Source organism: Cupressus sempervirens, chromosome 4 (genome assembly GCF_028749045.1).
Source record: "Cupressus sempervirens isolate cs-2001-9-10 chromosome 4, ASM2874904v1, whole genome shotgun sequence".
NCBI classification, from domain to species: domain Eukaryota; kingdom Viridiplantae; phylum Streptophyta; class Pinopsida; order Cupressales; family Cupressaceae; genus Cupressus; species Cupressus sempervirens.
In genome coordinates, this window is record NC_143121.1 from 909,817,887 (window position 1) to 909,830,921 (window position 13,035).

Consider the following 13,035-nt stretch of genomic DNA (forward strand, 5'->3'; position numbering starts at 1 on the left):
CGAGTAATTTCACAAAGGATGTTGAGCAATTTAGTGTGTGTCGAGCATCAAATGCAAGTTAATTTTGAGTGACTACATTATTTGAAAGATTGTGAATTCGATGAATATGAGCTAACAAGATTTTTTTTTGGATTATGTGAACCAAGTAGAAGATAAGATTGATGAGATGGTGGCATAGAATTCAAGGTAAACCATTTTTAGGTGAATTCAAAGAGGATTCAAGGAGAAGTTTCTAGAAGAGATATAGAATAAGGGATAGATTCATTGTATCCTACCTAATCCATCTTAACCCTAAATTGGATGATGGAGAATGAATGGACACTAGTACATTTTGGCAAATATGTGACTACATGACTAAAATGTTTAGTCACACCACTGAAACTCTTAGTCATGTGGCTAAAGCTTATCACATTCTACCATTTCTTTGTAATTTACAACTATAGGCAAATAAATAAGTGACTAATTTAATCATCAGGTAAAATCACAAGATTAACCAAACAAAAGTGACTAAATAAACTACCTAATAAAAAACTAAATTATTGATTCAAAAATTAGTCACTAATAATTAGTCACCTAAAAAAATGACTAAATAGACTACTAAATAAATGATTAAATAGTTAGTCACTAATGATCAATCACCAAAACAAAAATTATATAATAAATTGTCTTTACTCCTTGACAATTATAACATTTGATAATATACTCATTGACTAATACATGTTTAGATGAATTTATCTTAATTTTCACACCTATATTAAAATGACAATTTAGATTGATATTACCATGTGTGTTACCAGACTATGAACCATGGAAATGATAAAACTCCACTAGGAGTGCATTGACCTCAAATCTCATTGATTTCCAAAAACTCCCATGGTCTTAGTTTGAAAAGTGTGATTTCAAGTTCACCATTATCTTAAGTTTGGAAAGTCCTCCCCAAGTTGGTTGATGTTTACTTATCATCAAGAATATAACTTATTCTTTTGGAGGGTGATGTTTATTGGACAATATTGTGTTCTGGTAATATAGGTTATCTAATTATCTATATATTATTTTTCAAAATTAATCATTGATTGGTCAATGACTCTTTCCTGTTGTTGGGTCCTTCAAATAATTTGTTCAAGAAAAACAATATGGTTTAGTCATGTTGAATCTAATCCCACAAATTGAAAAAATAGATATTTTAAGATAAATTAAAATTTATCTTAAATATTTACATTTTTATAAATAGAAATAAAAAACATTATTATTATCTAAATTAAAATTTATCATCATAAATAAAATTTATAAGTAAAAACTAGAAAAACTATTATAATTCAGATATATTATTATAAAAAAAATTGAGAACTATTAGTATGGACAATAACTATGTTTAATTAAAATATGTAATTATTTTAATTTAATAAATATTTCTTTTATTTTATTTTAATGAATAAATTATAATATTGTGATATTAATACATCACTTTGTTAAAATCTTTCTCCTTTGGCAGGTAAATCCTACACAAAATTGCCTCCAAAGTTTTCTTTCAAATTTCAATTAATCTTTTCCTTTGCTTTGTGGCGGCAATGCTAGAATATAGATGGTGGTTTTCATGTTGTTCACTTTTGTTGAGATTTCTTGCAGGCCACACACAACCACTGGTAAGTATTGATCTGATTCCTGAGCCTTACAGAAAATCATTTTTCTCATAACCTTGTTGCATTTTACTTAAAATAATGGTTCTTCATATGTTTCTTTTTTATATTCAATAGCCATGGGAGGAAAATAATAAAATTAGAAAATTATATTTTCATTTGCATTTAATTCATGAAGCAAATAAGATTAAAAGACATCTAAATGCGTTGTAGAAGAGATGGCCACCTAGGGTTTTTACCAATTTAAAAAAAGATGGGAAAATTAACTAAGAACAGTGAAGTGAACATTGGTGAAAGATTTCATCTGATCAAACCCTTTCCGGGTGAATTTTGTTTGATCTCATAATGAACAGATGTAAGCTACATGCACTGCTTTTTTCCCTCCTCATTTCTTTAAGAATAGGTGCACAAATTCACAAAGTCTGGCTATTTGATTTTCATAAATGATTTTTTTCTATTTCTTTCTACAAACCGTTGCTTAAATTTTTTTTTAAAAATGTTATTCATCTTGAATGAATCCCATAATTGATACTCTCTATGCAATTTGTGTTTAGTATTTTAATCTAAAGTAATTTGTATTTCTTTGTGTGATCCTCACACCTTTAACTCTCACAATCATCAATCCCTGACTTCATATGTGTGTTTGATGGAAAATCATTTGTTAAATTTTTTTATGGTAGTGTGATTCTTGGTCGCTAAGTGAACATTATCAAAATTTTAAAAGTTCTACAAGTTTTGTTTATCTAGCATACACTGGGAAGGGCTAGAAAATATAAAATCTATGTTCTTCAACTTTTTTGGTTCTCCTACCAAGAATGTATCACTTTTAATAGATAGGCCACATAGAGAACCCATTGTACTTAATCCTAAGGAGGCCATCTTATTAGATGCATTATCATTAGCACCATAGTTTTCTCTTGAATATAAATTACCCACTATCACACCTAAAAGATGCTCAGAGTTAGGTTCATATGAAAGATCTCCCTCCATATCTATAGCTACAGATTGACCGATGAATTATGTCACAATAGGGTGAAAAGTTGAGGAAGACAATGCAATTCTAGTATTTTCCTTTCTGACAACAAGTTTTAATCCTAAGCATCTGTAAAAATTAAATTGTAAATGTATGCTCATGGACGATTTATTTAATAGTTTAGTTAGGGCTTATCTATTCAAAAGATACTACTATAGTGCATTAGAATGTGAAGAACACTTACTATTGTTGGCCTAGTAGTTACATGCAGCTTTGTATTCTGTTGCTTTTGGTCTAATTGCATAAAGTTGTATATAGTTCTCATGTTCTACTAATAAAAATATGCTTCATTGGATTTTTATATACTAGATGTTGGAGCATTAGTGTCATGGGGTGCAACAGATCTAGGGCGGTTGGGGTATGGAGATGCTATTGATATTGTGGATGTTATTCAGCCTCGCAAAGTCAAATAGACATAGGATTTTCATTTTGTTCGTGTAGCATGTGGTGCTACCTATTCTCTTGCACTTATAGGTTGTATATTTTTGCTTTGACTTCTTGGGGTCATACGTATCTACTACTCTCCATATGGATTTACATGCATTCGTCAGGGGTGTGCTCAAATAACTAATTCCGTGTTTCATTTAAAATTTGAGAATATTTAAACTTCTGTTCTGACTATACTACATCATAATTTTTCTCCTAACATCATAACGAACATGGTTCGCTATCTTCATAAAAAATTTTACTCAGGCTGAGTGAGAACATATCTATTCATATGCTTGATGGCATTATAATTTATATGTATTTCAATTATGCCATCACCATGACATGTGTCAACAACAATTTATGGAAGCCATTGCCTAAGAATATTGTCTTGGATATGGAGGGATAGAGCAAGAATAGGTGATTATTGCCAAGAATATTTCCTTAAAATGTTGGGTCTTCCTTTTCATGGACATCTTAATAGAATGTGTTGTTGATGTGAATTTTGTGACCACTTCAACATGCGGAATAAAATATCAAGTATTTTATCCTCTCTTGTATTTCAATTATGCCATCATTATGACATGTGTCAACAATGATTTATGGAAGCCACTGCCTGACAGTATTATCTTGGATGTGGAGGGATAGAGCAAGAATAGGTGATTATTCACAAGAATATTTCCTTAAAATTTTGGGTCTTCCTTTTCATGGATATCTTTCTAGAATGTGACATTGATGTGAAGTTTGTGACCACTTCAACATGCAGAATAAAATATCAAGTATTCTATCCTCTCTTGAACAAGAGAATTCCAAATGCTAAAGAATATAGCAAGTATGTGATCAAATGAATCAGCCTCAAGGTTTACAATACGTATGTGCAACTTTTTGTTGGATATAACTCAGTTAAATGATGTCATGTGTAGGTTATCACACAGGGACTTCACTATTTATCTTGGACTTTATCAATGTCTCTCCTCAAAGTGGCAAGAACTTGGAATACTAACTTGACTTCAAATAAATCACAAATGGGATAAAGGGTTTGAAAATCTACTCTATTCCTAGGGACAATGATATCAATGGACGATGCTTAGATAAGTGAGTCCTCTCTTTGCCAAATTAAACTTCTACATAAAGATGATGTAATTTCTAAAGGAAACATGAAAGATCTTCATATTATAATCATTCATTTGAATGCTTAATACTGACACATCCAAATGAACATCCACAATTGAAATTAGCATTTAATCAAGTCTAGACTAACCTTACCTTGCAACTTGAAATCAACAAATAATAAAATGCATGAACATGGAAATTATCATTCATCTTCACATTTCTCCATTTAGTCAATGAACTTTAACTAAACTATGAAAAGTAGAAACCATGCAAAACGTAGAAGCAACACACATGCTTCCACCATATCTTCAATGAAAATTGTATATTAATTTTAACATTTTCTTGCACAATGAAAGGTCCAAATTGATTTGAAGTCAATGGCCGAGGTAATTCAAGCAGCTATGCAATTATCTAGGTAGCCATATCATTCAGCATGGCAGAATTATCTAGGTCTTTCCCTTCTGTTGTTAGGCCAAACTATTGGCATGGTGAGGTTAGATTCTTCTTTGTTGTTGAGCCAAAAATAACCCAGTGCATCACTCTATAATGAAGTGGAGGCATTAACTTGATCATATCAACCATAGAAGTACATTATCATATAACAATATTGTAGATCATGCCAAACCAACCTCCAGATATATGGAATTGTTCTTAACCAATTTGGAAGGAGTAGCAAGAGTGCAAAAATATAGTGTTTTGTATTTCATTCTGAAGAATTCAAGCAGAGAAAAAAAATGACATTTCTCCATCAGTTGTGACTACTGCTTTGATGTCATGGCTTTTTATTTAATCTTCTAGTTCCTCAAACTTACAAAATGAGTATAGTTATGTCATTTACAGTTTTCCAATGAGCAATGAATAAACAAAAAGCTTCTCAGTGCCCAAAGGTTTCTTGATAAATAGATGTTCTATGTAGAATTTATTAGAAAGTTAAGTGTTACTGAAGTTGATTTTCCACAATGCACTAGCCATCTCACCATATGTCAAAGTAAGATGAAAAACATTTAGACGAGCAGATTGGTATGGACACATAAAAAACATAACCATTATTCCCAAGAATAACGATCTAACACCTCTCATCAAAGCATTTTGATCTTACAAAGCTAAAATTGTCACCCAATTTCCTCTATCCTAATGCAGAGCAAGATGGATCAATCCAATGTCCAATCAATGAGGACAACAATCTTCTAAAAAAATGTGAGATACAATTTCTCACATCAAAGTGTCATTACAAGACACTAAAAAACTCTTTCTCAACAAGGGACATCATTATTGACTCCCTCAACCACTCTCCTACCACATGCAATTACAAGACCCTCAATTGGTCACCCTACAACTCAAATCCACCTTACTCCACATGCTCTAGGAACCCAACTCGCTAATCAGCCTTTATATTCACATATCAGCATTTAAATGATAGTCGCACCTCACCCTTATTAGTTCTCATTCCGACATTCCCATACACCTCTCCTACGAAGGATCCTAGATCAGATACTTCATTCCCCAACATGTCACAACAGAAATCTCAATTACTTTGACAAATCCCCACAACACAAATGTATTCTTGTCACAGCACGGACAACACCTTACATAACCAATGTTCCTTACACCATTCAAGTGGTGGCTCCTATCCTAACACACTTTTAGGATCAAGTTAAATTATTTATATACTTCCTTGGATTTGTAAATACTCTAAGACACACCTTAGATTCATCTCACACACTCTGTTCAATTAAGAAATCTAGAAGGTACCCTCTTACTGTACACTGTATACACCTGCACACAGTCAGTCATAACTTTTGAACCAGACCTTCTTTCCTCAATCCAACCGGTGATATTTTGCGTAATTTTCCTCTCAAACACATATCAAAAGATGAGAAACATCCAACGGTGGGTTTTGGAGATATGACCCCTGCAATAGCGCCCAAAATTTCTATGACAGTTTTTCATTAACCTTCAGCAAACTACTCTCTTTCTCCATCCAAAACGTGTGTCACCACTTGCATAGATTTCTGCACTTATTCACAAACTAGATTAAATTGCATCCCCATTCTATTGACCAATGCCAAGGCCTTATTACATGTTGTAAAGGTAAGAGGGCTACGTTTTATTGTGACTGATAACCTTGGTGAAGGTTTTAATAAGTTTTATTCAAACTCATATAACTTTCATGAATAAAAGTGGAATTGAATGCCACCTTCACAAAATTTTGTTGATTCAATGCAGTAAATGTCCTAATCACTTGTCCTTCAAAAACTAATAACATTCAACCAATAAAATTACAAGAACTCAGATTGTTACCACTGGCCAAAAGAACCAGATTGCATGAAACTCTTTATTTTATTTATTTTTGAATGAGACACATTCACTCCTCTCTCCAACTTCAACCATTACAAGAATATATAAAGCAATCCCATTATTGGGAACCAATGACAACATTGATTAACTACTCAAGCAACCAAGTTTGGGAGGGTCTATCTTATGGCAAACTATTTCATGATTTGTTCTTTTAACAACATTTGATCCTTTCTCCAACTTTGAAACATATCAGACTACCTTATTACATTAACATGGTCATTTAAAGAACTTTGTAAACACAAACCCTTTTTAATTTATTACTCTACCGAATCATGCCCATATATTTCTTTCATTAAACTGGTAAAGAGTATCCTGTTGTTAGATTGCCAAAATGTTTTCAAAGCACCAAAATAAAGAACAAAGCCAATGCTTGAGTTGAAAATACCTACGACAAGTGATTAAATTAGATGTTTCATGTCTGGTATAGACAGTGCATACACTGCTATAGGCAGAATAGTGAGCGAAATTACCCAACAAGCCTCCAAAGTCAAAATAGCAAACCTTTAAAAGGACTAAACTTGATACCTGTCAAATATAAGATGAAAAACACTTTTCAAACTCTCTGTTGTGAAGGTAAATGAGTCCAAATATGATTGATAGAGCTATGAAAGATCTGATTGATGTGCTTGAGTAGATAAAGGACTGCTGCCAGCAGTTATAGGTCTTATTCTACCATGTCAACTCTCCAACTACTAACCAATCTTGCATAGAGCACTTCCCAATAACTCCTGGAAGCTTCGTCCACACTTAGCACTCACAAAAAGTCCTCTATAGAAAAGGAATATAATAACTTATAGGCCTAGTATGATAGGAAATGTGGTTGCATTTCTTCTTTAATGTGATTGAAGGTTACAATGATATCATAAACCCTTCAAAACCATTCCAACCATTCAGAACACTTCCCGAAGGTTACTAAACAGTCACATACATGTACAACTCCGCTAAACACCACCAAATAGGTAGAAAATTACAGGTTTGATTTGAGTAGTTGTTATAAGTTGATGTTGTTAATGTTACATTAAATAAAGGAGACAAATGCTTCTTAAATAGATTTACAAAGACTATGTTTCTAAATGAAACAATCATGAACTAAAGATAGAATAGGAAATATCATAGAGTAACTAAGATAACTAAGATGACCATCAAAGAAACATTACAATATTTTAATACCCTTCCTTAATATTCATCGTTCTAACAATTCTATTTAAAATAATCTACAGATCTTTTGGTCCCAAATGCATAGAAGACTACCCCCACATTTGGTCACAAATGCATAGAGAAGGTTGTCTCCATTCTCTTTCAGAATGACAAAATAAGCATGTTGCTGAACTCCCCTTGAACTCTGTAGAATTTTTGGAAATGGCCAAGATAATCACAAACTTTCCAACCTGATATTGGGAAAAAAAGATATCACTCCTTGTAGCTACAACCATTGAGATTGATTGAACATTAATTTGGCGAATTATGGGTCGGGAAAAAAATTGAAAAATGTATAGGATGCACCTTCTATGTTTATTATAATAATAAGGCAATCAGAAGCAGTATAGGAGCTCACTATAGGCCAGTAGAAAAGAAATCAGAAATAGCAACATATTTCACAGTGGTTGCTGAATGACAAACATGGGTATGGTCATAAATCCCTCAAGAATGGTGATTTTTATGAAGGCTATTGGAAGCATGGTGTTAAGGAAGGTCAGGGTTGGTATATTTGGGAGAGTGGTTGTGAATATGTGGGAGAATGGAGATGTGGATTAATGTGTGGAACGGGTATTATGAGTTAGACCAATGGGGTTAAACATGATGGGCAATGGCTTGATGGGTTGAAGCATGGCCATGGAGTCTACAAATGAGAAGATGGGAGTTATTATATGGGGACCTAGAGTAAGGGGCTCAAAGATGGGAAAGGTACATTTTATCCTGCATGTGGAACTAGTCACATTTTGGAATCCTCGCCTTCCAGTTTGGATCAGCATGACGATCTCTCCGATGATGACTGAGAAGCTCTTCTATGTCTGATTTTGAGGTTTATTTGAATACTTCTTATGCCCCTAGCTCCGAAACAACATCCTCAAAAACCCTTTGTTAGTGTAGTTTTTTATTTTTCCTATTTTGCTAGTTTTTTCCTACACTTTTTAATAATCTCACTTAGGTTAATAAAGCATGTCTTATTAGGTGAATGGTTGTGAGGTTTCACCTTCCTACATGTGAGCATCCATTAGCTATCTTGGGAAGATACTTTGCTATCTTTAGTCCAATAGATGGTTGCTCCTCATTGGTTGGTGTTGCCACCTCCTCCCTCTTCCTAGCCTATATAAGCATGCTACCTGGCTTGTATTTGCATCTCTTATTTTTGCATCCTCATAATGCTATTTTGCTTCTAGCATTTGCATTACTCTCTTGGAGACTAACTCTGTGTTCCTATTTTGATTTTGTATCATTTGCATTCATAGTTTAGATATTTACTCTTTGCACTAGTTTTCTGGGTTGTTAATCTTTTTAGATTCTAACACCCTTGAATCCAGAATAGCAAGAACCTTTTCCTTTGATGGCATAAAGCTCAATTAGTGAGGAATTTGATGATAATGACGAGGGTATCAGAACTTGTGATCCCAAAAATTTTCCTGTACAATCTGTTGTCAAGAGAGAATATGTTCAAGGAGTATTGATTATTGAGGTATCCAGAATAAATGTGTCTTCCAAGGCTGTGAAAAGAGGCCATAAACAGCAGCCAAATGAAAGTAAGAGAATGGGTGAAATTATCTATAAAGGGCACAAAAATTATGACTTAATGCTTAATTTGCAGTTGGGAATCAGATATGTTGTAGGAAAGATCAGTTCCATACACAAACGAGAGATTGTCCCTGCTAATTTTGATCCCAAAGAAAGTGTATGGATGTGATTTCCACCTGAGGGTTCAGCTTGCACCCCCCTCATCATTTTGTTGACTTCAAATGGAAGGACTACTACCCAATTGTTTTCAGGCATCTTCGAGAACTTTTTCAAATTGATGCAGCTGATTATATGCTTTCTATTTGTGGAAATGATGCTCTGTGAGAACTCTCCTCGCCAAGAAAGAGTGGCACTATATTTTATCTTTCTCACGATGATCGGTTCATGATAAAGACAATGTGGAAATCTGAAGTAAAGGTACTTCTTCGTATGTTGCCAAATTACTATAATCATGTTCGTACTTATAAAAGCACGTTGATCACTAATTTTTTTGGTCTACATATTATCAGAGCAGCAGGAGGACAAAAGGTCCAACTTATAGTGATGGAAAATATGTTCTGTTCAGAGCTTCACATACATAGGCGGTTCAATCTAAAAGGCTCATCTCAAGGTCAATCAACAGACAAAGTTGAAAATGATGAGACTACAACTCTCAAGGATCTAGATCTTGAGTTTGTATATCAACTTGAGCCAAAATGGTGCCAGGCACTTCTAAAACAAATCAAGTGTGATTATAACTTTTTGGAAGTAGAGAGAATAATGGATTATAGTGTTTTATTAGGTCTTCATCTTCGGGTGCCACAATATGGTACTCCTTTTTCACCAAAGAGTTCTTCCATGGATGTACATCTTTCAAGTGAATTTTAAAAAAAAAAACTCACATTTGATGAGTTTGGTGTTCAAGTGGAAAATACTGATCTCGTCCATCCAGGAACAACGACGCTAGGAATAAGGCTAGGTGTGAACATGCCTGCCAGGGCAACTCGCAAAACCTTAAAAATTGCTCAAGATTCTCATCCAGAAGGGGAGTTGTTTGGTTAGGATTATGATGTAGTGTTGTACTTTGGAATTATAGATATACTCCAAGATTATGATATTTCCAAGAGACTTGAACATGCTTACAATTCCCTACAAGTTGATCCTCATTCAATTTCAGCAGTGGATCCAAAATTGTATTCCAAGCGGGTTCAGGATTTTATTTGCAGAACCTTTCCTGATGATACATAGAATTTGCATTTGTTTCATTGTATGATACCAGTATTGATTGCAATTCATGGAGAATATTTAAATCAAGTGCCTCCAATGAAAGGGTACATATCATTGGGCAACTAGAACTGATGAACAAATGTACCATGGCACAAACTTTTCTCGGTTTACCCAATGTAGGAGAAACCTTCCAGATCTATGTATTGGGAAAAATATGATTGAAAAATTTTCAGGAGTTGCAAAGCACATTTGTAGGACACAATGTAGAGCTGTAGGATACAATGTAATGTATAAATTCAAGCTGATCAATAACAGGTTTTAGTTTTAATCAAATCTCTATAGTTGTTGATGCTTTCATATATTTTTGCACTAAAAAAAGGTTCTGAGCCCTCTTTTTATTCAGGTCATATGTCATTTTCTACCTTATCAAATGCATCCAAAAAATATACTATTTCCATTTAAAATTGATCTTTTTTTTCTCATTTTGAATTGACTTCTTTCTAGAATGCTTGGTGTTATATTTCAAACACTCAAATAGGTGAAGCCACATAATTTTTGCTTTATATGATCAAGTTTATAATATAGTCTACTAGAATTGTTTTTCTATCTCTTCTATTTAGAAGCTTTGTGGATTTGAAGAAGACTCGGGATGAACTTGATAGAAATCCACATGTTGTAGTTGGTCATAGTGATTTTAGTGTTCTATATGATAGTAGGTTCATCCAGGTAAACATAAGTTATTGTTGTCACTACTAGGAACTACCATTTATCTATGATGTACATTCATACCGATGAAAATTAATTTAAAATAACTACAAGTATATTTATTATGAACATCTCTAGAGTGTCATAGACAAAGTGAGATACACTGAGCTTAAATTCTAGAGAAAATTCAAGCACATGAATTATTGGCTTCAATTTTATGGTAAATCAGTTTTGATTGGATTTTGCAGCTAGATGTGGCATCCTCCCAACTGCTTGTAACTGACAATGACTTTAAAGATCCAAATTTACGAACTCAACTCAGTGAAATTGTAAACTCATTGCTATATCTTGATGTGGTTCCCCTTTTCAATGAAAATGATGCACTCAACACAAGGAAATCTCCATATAAGGTATAATATCAATATTTGTGTTGAATTCTTATATCTACTCATCCTAAAATGTGTTCAATTTTCAATACCCAGATATTTGAGTGTTAGACATCATTTTTTTTTTAAAGGAATTATTTTTTCATTTGATGTCTTCTTTTTGCAAGATCTATTTCTAATTTGAAAGTGTATTGTAAAAGCACTTAAAGGTTTGAAGCCAAACTTCTACATATGTGTATTTTGTTGGCTTTTGCACATCTTCACTAGATTGGATCTATAGTATTAAAAAATTTAACGGGTAAAGTTATATTTGATATAATAGGGAATAGATGGAAATGAGTTGTCTTAGCATGAAATATTTTACAGATAACTACCACGTTCTATGTTTCTAGACTATTGCTAGATATTTAAAGAACTAATAAACACAGAAAAAAAATTGTGTGTGTCAATGTTCCTTGAGGATTCATTTTCACTCCCAAAAATAAAACTTGAGCTTCCACGATGGGGATGAGATGCTCCCCATTGCACCTCCACCAACACTGTCCATCCAATGTCATCCCTAAATGCAAATTGCATCAAACAGTAAAATTTGAATCCTTTTTTCAAAATTTCCAACAAAACTCTTTAAAACAGCATTAAAGCTCTTTAGTCGGCAATGAACAAGCTTTCGTCACACCAAAATTCCTTTTCCAAAATTTCTAACAATTCTCTACAATCACTATTATAACTTGAGCTTCTAGTATGGGGATGAGATTATCCCTACTGCACTTCCATTAGCATCGTCCATCCACCACCATCCCTAAATTTAAACTACAACAAACACTAAGACCTGAATGCTTTCTTTCAAATTGGCTTACACATATATTTAAATCATCATTAAAGCTATAGTGACCTAAGTAAGGAACTTATTTGTGAATGACTGGTAAGAATGGTCCAATATTGAAACAATATTCATAAATTCTTGCTGCCAAGCTTTACCATCACTTAAAGATCTACCCCTTATTACATGTTAAATATTTTCCCTTTAATCTCATGATATGGAGAAGCTAATGTAACATGCAAAACTAATAGAACTCATATCTCAATCCTTTGTTTCATCCCATCTGTTATAACCTAAGACCCTACTAAAAGTATTACCATCTTTACCAGAATAAACTTTAGGCTGCAAATGCCTTTTGAAAATAGCCAACAACCAGTCCTTATCTGTGTTCATTTTCTTAATCATTCATGCCTCAAGCTCAGAATAGTCCTCTTGAATTTTTCTTATTTCTTTATCAGCCATGTCAATTTTTATGTGAAGTGTTTGATAATTATAGCGTATAATGTCTACATGCTCACCCTATCCCTTTCCAACAAGATCATTTTCTAATCTTCTAGCAAGTAAAAGTACTTCAGGTGAAAGTTTCCTCACACATAACTGCAAAACTCGTGCCCAACTATG

The 13,035-nt window shown here is 33.4% G+C and overlaps 1 pseudogene; it reads left to right on the forward strand.

Moving 5' to 3' along the window:
• LOC149564348 (phosphatidylinositol 4-phosphate 5-kinase 2 pseudogene) overlaps positions 1–10,568 on the forward strand; it is a 48,304-nt pseudogene extending 37,736 nt beyond the window's left edge.
• The last annotated feature ends 2,467 nt before the right edge of the window (positions 10,569–13,035 follow it).